This window comes from Lynx rufus, unplaced genomic scaffold, assembly GCF_022079265.1.
Source record: "Lynx rufus isolate CCGP_SWC_20201006 ecotype Redwood Valley unplaced genomic scaffold, mLynRuf1.p SCAF_4, whole genome shotgun sequence".
Classification (NCBI taxonomy): Eukaryota; Metazoa; Chordata; class Mammalia; order Carnivora; family Felidae; genus Lynx; species Lynx rufus.
The window spans coordinates 125,288,696-125,300,185 of record NW_025814856.1 but is presented as its reverse complement, the minus strand read 5'-3'; positions in this window follow the sequence as shown (position 1 = coordinate 125,300,185).

Below are 11,490 nucleotides of genomic sequence, written 5' to 3'. Positions count from 1 at the left end.
CCAGCTCCGAAAGAGATCATTTAGAAGGCCAGAGGGAGAAATCTGAACTCTCATTGTCAACGTTCCAAGAGATAAACAGAATATTATAAGTCGTTCTGAGGCAACAGGATCAGGGTTTTTAAATAAATCATATTAATATGTGAATAAGACAAGCATTATTCTCTTCTTTCAAAATTTAATAGAGCTTTTGTTTTTGCCAAGTAGGAAGGTAACTGTTGAGCTGTGTGGCTAGGGAACATATCTCGGACTTTCTGGTCTTGCCTCTCCTGTGCATGCCCAGGTTACACCCACTTTCTAAGTAGCTAACCCTGACTCATGGGGTCAGTCCACTTCTGGCAGGCCAGCTCAGCAGCTAGCTACCTCTTATGGTAGGAAAAAAAAAAATCTTTCTTCCGGGATAATGTAGGAATTGGTAACAATCTACCCATTTCCAGAAGTGAGAGGAAAGAATAAACCAGTTGGATTCTACCAGGCTGTTTTCTAGGTGTGACTTTTTCATAAGCCCAAGTAACTGAGAGGGGTCCAAGCCTGTATTCTTCACACACAGGCCCTACACGAAGCAGGGGTTTGTCTAAACATACTTTTTCCTCCCTTGCTAATCTATGTTCTGAAAAGCACTGGCTTGTGAACTTTGGGGGCCCGACTCACACTAAAAAATACAAATATTACTGAAACAAAAGTCTCACAAAACACCATTTGCCCTTACAGCGTGCAACATGCCTGATATTTCCCAGTCTGTTCTATTTCATTAAGAAAGGTCTGCTTGTATCCTTCTAAATGACTCATGACCCACTAATTGATTTTGACCCACAGTTTGGCAAATAGTATTGCGGAGCATCCCTTCCTAAAATATACATTTCAACCTACATTGAGGAAAGCAAATAACATTGGTAATGCTTTGACGCTCTCAACTATATAGAGAACTATTGAATTTCTGAGGTCATCAATTCAGGGCTGATTATCTCTCATTTCACATGGACACTGAGCAGATTCCAGTAGGACTCAACTCTGTGGAACCAGATGTCGCTTTTGAAAGAATTTTCACCACCAGCCCATTTACTGTGTTTGGCCTTTACCTTCTCAAAGCCCCACCCTTTTTTCACTCAACTTCCAGCTAAGAGGCACTTTAATTTGCTGATCCTAGACCAGCACTATTCAATAGAACTTTCTGTGTTGATAGTAAAGTTCTATGCCTGCACTGTTCAAAATGGTGGTCATAAGTGGCTGGGAACATTTGAGATATGGCTAATGACCCTGAGGAATGGCATTTTAAATTTTATTTAATTTCAATTTTTCAAACTTAAACAGCCATGCTGTAGTTAGTAATTATCACACTGAATAGTGCCAGCTCTAGATAAACCCTCAAAATATGTTTCCATTTTTTTCAGTATATACCTTCCCCTATTACTGCTTTTGGTTAATTGCATTGGCATCACATTGACTTTGTACTCTTCACACATTATCTGCTTCACTCTTGGTCCTTTAAAATTATGTTTATAGACAAATGATTCAATCCATGCATTCAGCACTCTCCATTTTCCTGCCATTTTCATTTTTTAATAAATTTTTCTTTTTATTTCCATCATAGCCTCATTTCCCTAGACCTTTCAACATATTCATTTTTGCAATATAATTTCATGAGTTTTTTTTTTTAATTTAAAAAAACCTAAACACTGGGGCGTCTGGGTGGCTCAATCGGTTAAGTGTCTGCCTTTGGCTCAGGTCATGATCTCCCAGTTCGTGAGTTTAAGCCCCGCATCCACCTCTGTGCTGACAGCTCAGAGCCTGGAGCCTACTTTGGATTCTGTGTCTCCCTCTCTCTGTGCCCCTCCCCCTCTCATTCTCTCTCTCTCTCTCTCTCTCTCTCTCTCTCTCTCTCTCTCTCTCTCAAAAATAAGCATTTAAAAGTTTTTTTTTAAAACAAACCTAAACACTAATCGTAGACTCAGTATGTAAACTATGGCTGGTGAAGAGGCAGTGGTTGAGATTGGTGGTGGTGGGTGGAATGGACTTGCTTTGGCTCTGGAATGTAACTTTTTTGCATCTGTAGGTTGGAAACGTATATATTTTGTATCTGAGATTGGAGAGTGTGTAAGTAGCGAAACTAGTCTACTTGAACAGAGTAATATGTTGGGGAGTAAAAATGATCTTTTAAAAAGACACTTTCTGTCCTTTTGATCGAGGGAGGTAGACAAACATAGGTAGAAGTAACTTTACTATGAGACTTGTAAGGTGATATCGCTGTGAGAGTGGTATATTATTGACGGTATTGGAGAAAGAAGAGTTCTGAGTTGGGAATGGAGGTATTGAGGGCACCTTAGAAGAAGTAACTTGTAGCTGAGTCTAATGCATTGGCAATTATAAGGATTTAGGAACAGAGAAGAGCACTCCAGGGTAGGAAACACACTTAAGGGAGAATTACAGAGCTTGAGTGTGTGGCATATTCAAAGAAAGTTAAGTTATCTAGTGTCTTAATGTCTGATGTGTCTAATCAAACCTGCATTTTAGGAGGATGAACTCATCAACAAATATTTACTTTGGACAGCAAGATAAAAATAATTGGTTAGAGGAAAATGAAACTGGAACAGGGAGATCAGCTCCTAGAATAATTAGATAAACTAAGTGAGTGATAACCCTCTAAGCCAGGAGATAGCAAACTGTCCCATGGGCTATTTGGGACCAACAGTCCATTTTTGTAACTAAAACTTTATTGAAACAGTCAGGCCTACCTTCCCATTCACATATTATCTATGGCTGTTTTCACTGTACAAGGACAGAGTTAAATAGTTGCAATAAAGACAGTATGACTTACAAAGCCCAAAATATTTATTATCTAGCTCTTTTAAGAAAAAGTGGTCTTAAGAAAAAGGTCACCAACCTGTGGTCTAGAGTGGTAAGAGCAGGAAGGGTGGAATGCACACCAGGGAAATGATGGAAGTGAAATGCACAGGATTCAGAGACTGATGGTACCATGGGATTCATTGACATGGGAAGTTTAATTCAAGGTGTCTTTAGGCTCTCTAGCCTGGGAGACATAAAGGAAACCAATTTTACTGAGATAGGGATGAGAAGAAGACAAGCTAGGCAAAAAGGTAAGGAGTGATGTGTTGTTTTTGAAACCCTGTAGCACATACATGTGAAGACGAATAGATTCATCGTCTCTGGAGCCAAAGAGAGACATCTCAACTGGACACCTAGACTTGGGAGCCATTCTCCTGGAGTGGAGAGGTGATAAGAAGATGATGGACCAAAGAGAGAGGAAAGGAGAGAACAGAAACACACAGAAACTTGGGAAGGACATGTCAACATAAGCAGCACACAGAGAAAAGAGAACCAGTGAAGAATTCAACAGGAGGGTAGGAGGAATATCATGGCATTACGGAACTAACAGATGGCAAAAGACGTATGGGAGAGAGAGGATGGCCAGCAGAATCAAAAGCTGTCCTAAAAGTCAAACAGAATTATGATGTTTGGGAGGAGGTGACTGAACACATCAGAACATCACTGTTGGTATTTGCAGACAGAACCCAAGGAATTAACAGAAGAACAAATTGTGACAGCAAATTAAGACTAATCCTTTGAGATCTTTAGCAATTAAGGAAAGATGAAGACCAGATGGAAGGGGAAGCAGGTCTAAGGAGGGCTTTCTTGAGGAGAGGGTAAGCTTATTTTACACAAATGTCAATAGACTGGCATGAGGACATTTCCCAGACTTTGGACAGTTTGCAAATCACTCAGAAGCCTTTGTTTGCTTCCTTTGGAATGTACATCATTGCTATGGTCTGAAAGGTTGATGCTTCTGGAACCCAAGTGCAAGCAAAATGAAATGCTCCTTCTAACTCCATGTAAAAATCTTCTTAAGGTTTCCAAAAATGTACCAAGGCCTTTTAAAGATCTTTACATATAGATCTTAATGTCAAGAGCTTCATATCCTTTGAGTTCCAAAGGTGGGAAAAGGCATAGTGAAATCTGCCAAGTTGAGGAGAGGATAACATCTGGAGTCTTTGACTTCCCCAAGTGGAACAACCCTCTCTCCTAAGCCCAGAAGGTTTGCCCCCAGACTTACTTTTATGGAGCCCAGGGTTCCAGCTCTCAGGAATGTGCCTCATCTTCTGGCGCTGCCTTTGAACCATCAACTTAACATTCAATTGCAGACAGCTTTACCTTAGAGAGAATGGAATAGGAAACGAAAAACTTTCAGGTTTGGAACCAGGAAGTCTTGGGGTTAAGCCACCAGTCCTCAACCAGGGTCTATTTTTATTTTGCTCCCCAGCAGATCTTTGGCAATGCCTGGAAACATTTTTTGGTTGTCACAACTGGAGGTAGGGTACTAGCATTTAGTGAGTAGAGATCAGAGATGCTACTAAACATCCAATAATGTATAGGACCTGCAACAAAGAATTAAACAGCACAAACTGCCAATAGTTCTATACAACATGCTCTGACACACCTATTCTACTGGAAAATGTGTCATTCATTAATTCACACTATGACGACTGACATTATATTAATGTGTCATGTTTGCTGATGGTACTTTTGGTTGCCTGTCCAAAATCTATCTTCCACTTCCTTTTTCCTAGCAAACCTTCTGTTTACTTCAGAAAACCACCCATTCCAAGACACAAAGGGTAATTAATACATGGCAATACAGGTTTTGGGGTGCACATGGAAACTATATTGGTCCAAGCAAACTAAAGGACTGGAGAGTAGTACTAATGAATGTTAACAATAGTCTGTTCAAAGGAAAGCGTATTCATACATACATGTAGACACCTATGCCTAGAGACCTGTATGTATATATACCTATGTGTATACCTATATACACTTATTACAAGTATTCACTCATCTAATGGATGTGTGGAAGCCAATAGGCACACACACAAACATAAAACACGCATTGCTCTTTAGTTTCAATTCCACACAGCCAATTGATTTTTAGAAAATATTTTAATCGGCCTTGCCATTCTTACGTCTATAACCAACCTATGTTTACAACGAACAGATGAGCAAGTGTAATACTGACACGAGTGTTGGCTGCTTTCGTATATGTTAACAAGACGATGAAGAAACATAGTCAGAACTCCACTCATTTGTCCATGATGTGAATGACTTCTTTGCTGAATCAGATAACACTGGAAGAATAGCCCTGGAGTTTTGTACTATTCACAATGTAACAGTTTTAGAACAACACTGTTTAAAGTTTAATCTTCATTGTTTGCCTTTCTCCATCACTTTCTTAGTAGACAACCAAAACACAATAAATCACGACCTGATTTACAGCATTTGCCAATTTCTGAGCTATAAATACTCCCACCATGGCTAATTTCAAGCCACTGATGTGGGGTTGGAGAGGGAAGTAGAATGGTACATCGCTACCTACCGTCACCCTCATACAGGTAGGATAGATGTAAACCATGTCAAGGGCATAGGTAATAGTGAAAGTAGCGAGAAGTGATGAGCCTTGACTTTTTATTATCTTTGTTTTTTTATATAATTCATTTCATTTTACGTTTATATAATTTAATTTTTAGTAACAACTATGTTTAACAACTAGCATGCAAAATTCCTAAAAATTTGGCAATTGGTACTCACAAGCCCGTACAAGCCAACACCAGCACACCAATGACTGGGGGCAAGGTTTTCTTTTTCTCTCCTGCAGGGTGCGAATAAGTAATCACATAAACCCAATTTCCACTGGCAGCCATTATAACCAAGAGAAGATCCCGCCTGCGGCGAAGGTCAGTGGTAAGGAAGGCAATTTGGAGAGACAGAAAAAGCCTGAGTCCTTCATGCCACACTTCAGTTAGTGATCAAACTATGTCTGGAAGACATCCCTCCATTGATCTTTTCTGCTCATGCAAAATAACTCCTGTCCCTACTGTTCAAGCCACCTTGTATCACGGTTTTATGCTGTTTGTAACCGAGATCATTCCAACCAATACAGTTTTGTTTTTGTTTTTGTTTTTTCTCAAGAAGGAATGCCTTAATGAAAGAAATTATCCCTAATTATAGAAGTTTAGGCCTTTGAAGTTGAGAGAGTATTTTTAGAAGCTTCCAGAGGACAGGAGAGAGATTTGGCTTATTTTACCCATATTCTTTATTCTTTTCCCTGTCATCCTGCCTATGCCAGGCTCTCCTTCAAAACTCAGTTCACTCTGCTTCTTATCTTTGAAGGCTTCTTCTCCTCATCCATTCACCGAAACAAAGTAGAATTTCTCCCTTGATGCCTTTGGTGTATACAAATTGCGTATCATGTTTCATGCGTTTTTTTTACAAGTCTATATGACTCCCAGCTTCCCAGAGTCCAGCTTGTTATGTAATTTTTTTCTGTATCTCCAGTACCCAGCACAACAGTATTCAGTAAACGTGTCAAGGACTGAACTGTGTCCCTTCAAAGTTTATATGCTGTACCCTTGAACCCTAACGTGACTGTATTTGGAGATGGAGCCTTTAAAGATGCAGTTAAGGTTAAATGAGGTCAGGGTCACTGGGGTGGCTCAGCTGATTAGGTGTCTGACTCTTGATTTCGACCTCAGGTCATGATCTCACGGTTCGTGAGATTGAGCTCCAGGTCGGGCCCTGTGCTGACAGGGTGACAGCATGGAGCTTGCTTGGGATTCTCTTTCTTTCGGCCACCCCCGCCCCCCATTCTTCTGCTCCCCCGTCAAAAATAAACATTGTTTTAAAAAAGGTTAAATGAGGTCACAGGGTGAGTCCTAAGCCAATAGGACTGGTGTGCTTATAAGGAGAGGAGGAGATACCATTGTTACAGAGCAAAGGCCATGTGAGAACACAGAGAGAAGGCAGTCATCTGCAAGCCAGGGAGAGAGACTTCGGGAGAAACCAAGCTTGATGGCATCTTGATCTTGGACATCCAGCCTCCACAACTGTGAGAAAAAAAAATTCTGTTGCTTAAGCCTCCCAGCCTGGGGCATTTTGTTGTGGAAGCCTGAGCAGATTAACACAAAAGGAGTGCTGAATGAATGAATAGGTGTCCTTTACGAGAGATAGTTCACACGTATCCGTTGATCCCCTGCTCCTAAGCACTTACATGCTTTCACTACACCGAGAGTATGATTTTACCAAAACTCTGACAAATTAATTTCATTTTGGCTAAGAAAAGGAAGAAAACAGCCTCTTTGCCATAGAAAACATAAAGAAAGGTATTTTCTCCATAAGTCCTTCCATATCCCTAATTTCTGATTTTTTCTCTTTTAGGTTTGCTTTACACAGAGAATGATGAACCCAGTGGAGACCTGGGAACTATACACAAAGAGGAAATATGACCAAAGAAAAGGGTCGCTTTCATCTCTCATGAAAGCAACGCTGTTTTTGTTGATACATATGGAAAAAATCAGGGCCAATTATGCATTGTGATTTGGCACTGGGGTTGCAGGCTCACCACAGGCCTTTTCTTTCTTTCCACAGATATACCGTTACAGTCCACGGGAGCCCTGAGCCCTCCGTTACTGGCAAAGCCACTCCTCGGTGAGATGGACCAAGCCAGAGGCGTCTCCGTCACTGTCAGGATGGGCTTTGAGCGCAAAGAGCATTTCCTGTCTGCTGGCTCTAAGGAGTCAGAATTATACTTGGTGAAGGCAGCCCCGAGTTAGGTTCCCAGGGTAGACAGTCACACGCTGTTTCACACAAGTGGGTGTGGGCACCCAGTCTTAAAGCTCTCTCTGACCTCAGGGAGCCCTCAAAACTAGTCTTCCTAGTATTTCACTAGCTGCTTATTTCACACGGGCTTCAGGTTGATAATGATCAATCCTCTTTCCTGATCTCCTGGTCTCAATCAATGATATTCAGACTTTTTTAAAAGTGGAGACTATCAGGGTGTTAGGAGACATGGTTCTGGGCCTCTTGTCTGCTAACTCACTGTGTGACTTTAGGCAAGTTCCTGCCCCTTTACGGACCGGACCGCAGTCTCCTCATGTATGAAACAAAGGGGTTGGATTAAGTGGGCTTCCAGCTGAAACCATCTCCTGTGCTGCCCACTACAGTAGCAACTAACCACACATTGCTGTTTAAATTTAAATTAGTTAAGTGAAATTTAAAATGTAGTTCCTCGGTCTCACATTTCAAAGGCGTTAATAGCCACATGTGGCTGGTGACTAGCATATTGGACTGCACAGATAGACTATTTTCATCACGGCAGAAAGACCTGTTGAACAGCCTGGATCTAATGCTCTCATTTTATCATGACTGTAGATAATTTCATAACAAAGCCTGACAGCTGACTAGCACTTTCGTATTTATCACAAAAGTGTATATTTTGTGTATATTTCAATGCATCATTACATTTAACCACCCAAAATAGGTAAGAGAGGTATTATTATGCCCTACCTTATCAGATGAGGACACAGACTCGCAGATTAAATGACTTGCTGTAGGGTCATGCTACTAAAGACCAAATGCACTTTCCAAATCCAGCACTCTAACACATGGCACTAAGTTACAGGGCAAAGACGTGCGTGGCCTCGCTAAGGCCACTCCAACCCATGGAGGTGAAGGAACTAAGACCCAGCTATTAAGAGCTGATCCAGAGATGTTGTGCCTTAGTTGAGATTTTAGCTCCACACGCCCTGGCTGTGTGACCACAGACACATTATTTAATGCCTCTGGGCTCCTTTACCCTCTTCTATCAAATAGGGATGGCACCAGTATCTGCTGCTTGTGAGAATTACAGGAGCAGATGCAAAGAGAGTGCTTAGCTCAGGAAGTCAAGCACATAACAACTACTCGCCAAAACTTAGCTACTGTGATGATGAACGCGAGCACTACCTTTATTCTTCCCCAGGACTGCATTTCCTCTCTGGCCCAGCGGACACACTGACAGCTCCTGCAGACTTATTGCCAGCTTATCTGAGGAGAGACACTACTCTTACACATGGACAACAACTCCCTTTTTTGAAACCTACTGAGGAATTTGGCCTCATAAACTCCTGTGGCCATGAGTTCCCCAGATTAATTACAAGTTGTTTAGGAAGAGCTCTCTCTGAGGGATTGGATTAATCCGCCTGGGCAGCGTGCCACGAGCAAATGGCTTTTCCCCTTTAATTTTTCCAAACTTTTTTGGTGCCAGGAACACAACATGTGCCTGCCCTGGAGGAAGGCCTGGCCACAGTAGGTGCCACCAGTGCATGGGGATGAGGGGTGAGGAGGTGGGGGTGGAGGGCACCTGCAGAGCCTTCCCGGTGTCTCTCCTCGAGAGCAGGCTACAGCAGCCTGACTGCAAAGCTGGCTCTGCCCAGCATGCACTACGTCTTCTGGAAAAGGCACGCAGACACGTGTCCCCCAGTGATGACTTTTCCTTCCCTGTCCCACCACAGTGGAGTGCCTCAAAGAACAATATTTATGCCGACGGAGCCACAGAGCGTGGGGGGCCAGGCTACAAAGCCCAGCTCTACAAGAGCTTGGGGGTTGGGGGGCTGACCCCGAGCAGGCCGGCGGGGCACAGGACAGACTCCACAGGTGTTTCCCCTCATCCCGCCCACCCTCTCCTGGGGCCCAGCCCAGGACAGAGGAAGTAAGCGAGGATCCTTTGGCCATGCTTCATTTTCCCAGGAGCTGGGAATGGAACTGTGGTCAGACCCTCGGTGTCTCTCGAGGGGAGACAATGAAGTGCTTTTGCTACTGGATGCAGCCTGTTGAGCATCTCGGCACAGAAGGTGTGGTGCAAAGCACCAACGGGGCCCGTTTGTGGAGGCTGTCTGCTGCCTGTCACATAGCACCTCAGCCACAAACCACATGCACACCTGCGCCGAAGAGGCACTCACAGCCTCGTTCATCCGTCCGTTTATTCATTCATTCATTCATTCATTCACTCACTCAACAATAACTTACCGAGCACTTGGTCTTGGGATGATTCTGGGAGAAGTAAAACTCAGTTCCTCTCACAAGAACCTCAGAGACCAGGGGGGAAGCGGAAAGGATGAAAGAAAAATTAGGTGACTGAGACCTGAGCAGAGGGCTAAGGGGTACACACAGGTCCAACGGCCTCTCCACAAGGGGACGGCATGTGAGCTGCATCTCAGAAGCTAAATGAGAGTTTAGAGGTGCTGGCTTGGGGGATGGGGCGCCAGGGAGAGCTCTTTGTGCAGTCTTGTCAACCACTATACAGACTTTTACTCTGAGGGATGGAAAAAGCCTCTGGTGGGTGGTGGGAAAAGGTGTGACGTGATCTGAACATACATTTTCATGGGATCACTCTGGCTATTCTGTTGATAACAGATTGTCGAGGGGAAGAGGAGGGACAGATGCAAGAAGACCAGTTTGGGGGTCTCTAACAATAATTCAAAAGACAATGATGTGGGCTTCTTAACCCAAGCCCCAACAATCAGTGTTGAAGGAAGGACACACGCGGGCATTATACCATCCACTTGTGATATTCTTTACCATCTGGTCAGATCAAACCTCCCTCCTTCAGCAAGGACAACGCTCAAATAATAGTTACAGTCTCTATCTTCTATTCCTTGTTCTAATTTTCCTCCAAGTCATCAAATAAACACTAGGCTCATTCAATTTCCCTTCACAGCATGCTCTCTGAATCTAAACACTTTGCAGAGTGCCGCCTCCATGTCTAGGGTGGTAGGAACCCCATTCCATGGAATCAAGGGCACCCTGCCTTTGGAGAATAATACTGTATCAAGCTGGACGAGCACAGGGGGATCCTAAAAATCCCCTCAGACCCAAGCATTTCTCTGAGGCTTCAGTACCAGAGACATAGAATGACAGATACCTAAACGCCACGTGAGTACAATAGATACTATTCTTTCCAGAGTTCTTAGGAGAGACCCTGGCTGTCTTAGAGCAGACTCTCCTTTGTATCATTTCTCTCCCTTCCATGGTGAGCAGTGTCCTTCAAAGGAAGCATTTAGAGGAAAATGTCTCCACAGGCCTGATCCTTTTCTTTGAAAACATAATAACACTCAAGAATGACAACAATGTAAATCACCAGAATCATTAGGCAGAATCTCAATGAATTAAAATTGCTTACATCAGGGTAAGATTAGGTCAGCTGCCTCTAAGGGAACTAGAGCGCTGGGGTTCGCTGACTCCCAGCCTTTCAAAAGCAAATACTGTCAGAGCTCCACCGTCTCGGTAGCATGGATAGTCAAGCCTGATAAGACCAACCTTGTCTGGAAAGGAACAAATTATCGTGCCACTCAGTCTCTGAGACCCCTTCATTACCCATCCATCCCACAAAGACAAATTACCCTGGAAACACTGATAGGATTGACCCTCCAAAAAGCTAGGTCTGTCCTGCAAGCATGGGCCACCTCTGCTCAGAAAGTGGGTGGTGGAAGAGGACAGGGTTACCCAGAAGGTCCAAGATGCTGCCTCGTGAGAAGGGTTACATTCAAATCACCAAGCGAACCCAGGAAGGTCTGAATGCCCCAAGGGGGGTGGAAATCCTAAAAGCAAAATAGAGCCATTATGTCTCAGGCCTAGGAAAAACCTGAGAGATTCTGGTGCCTGAAACAAATA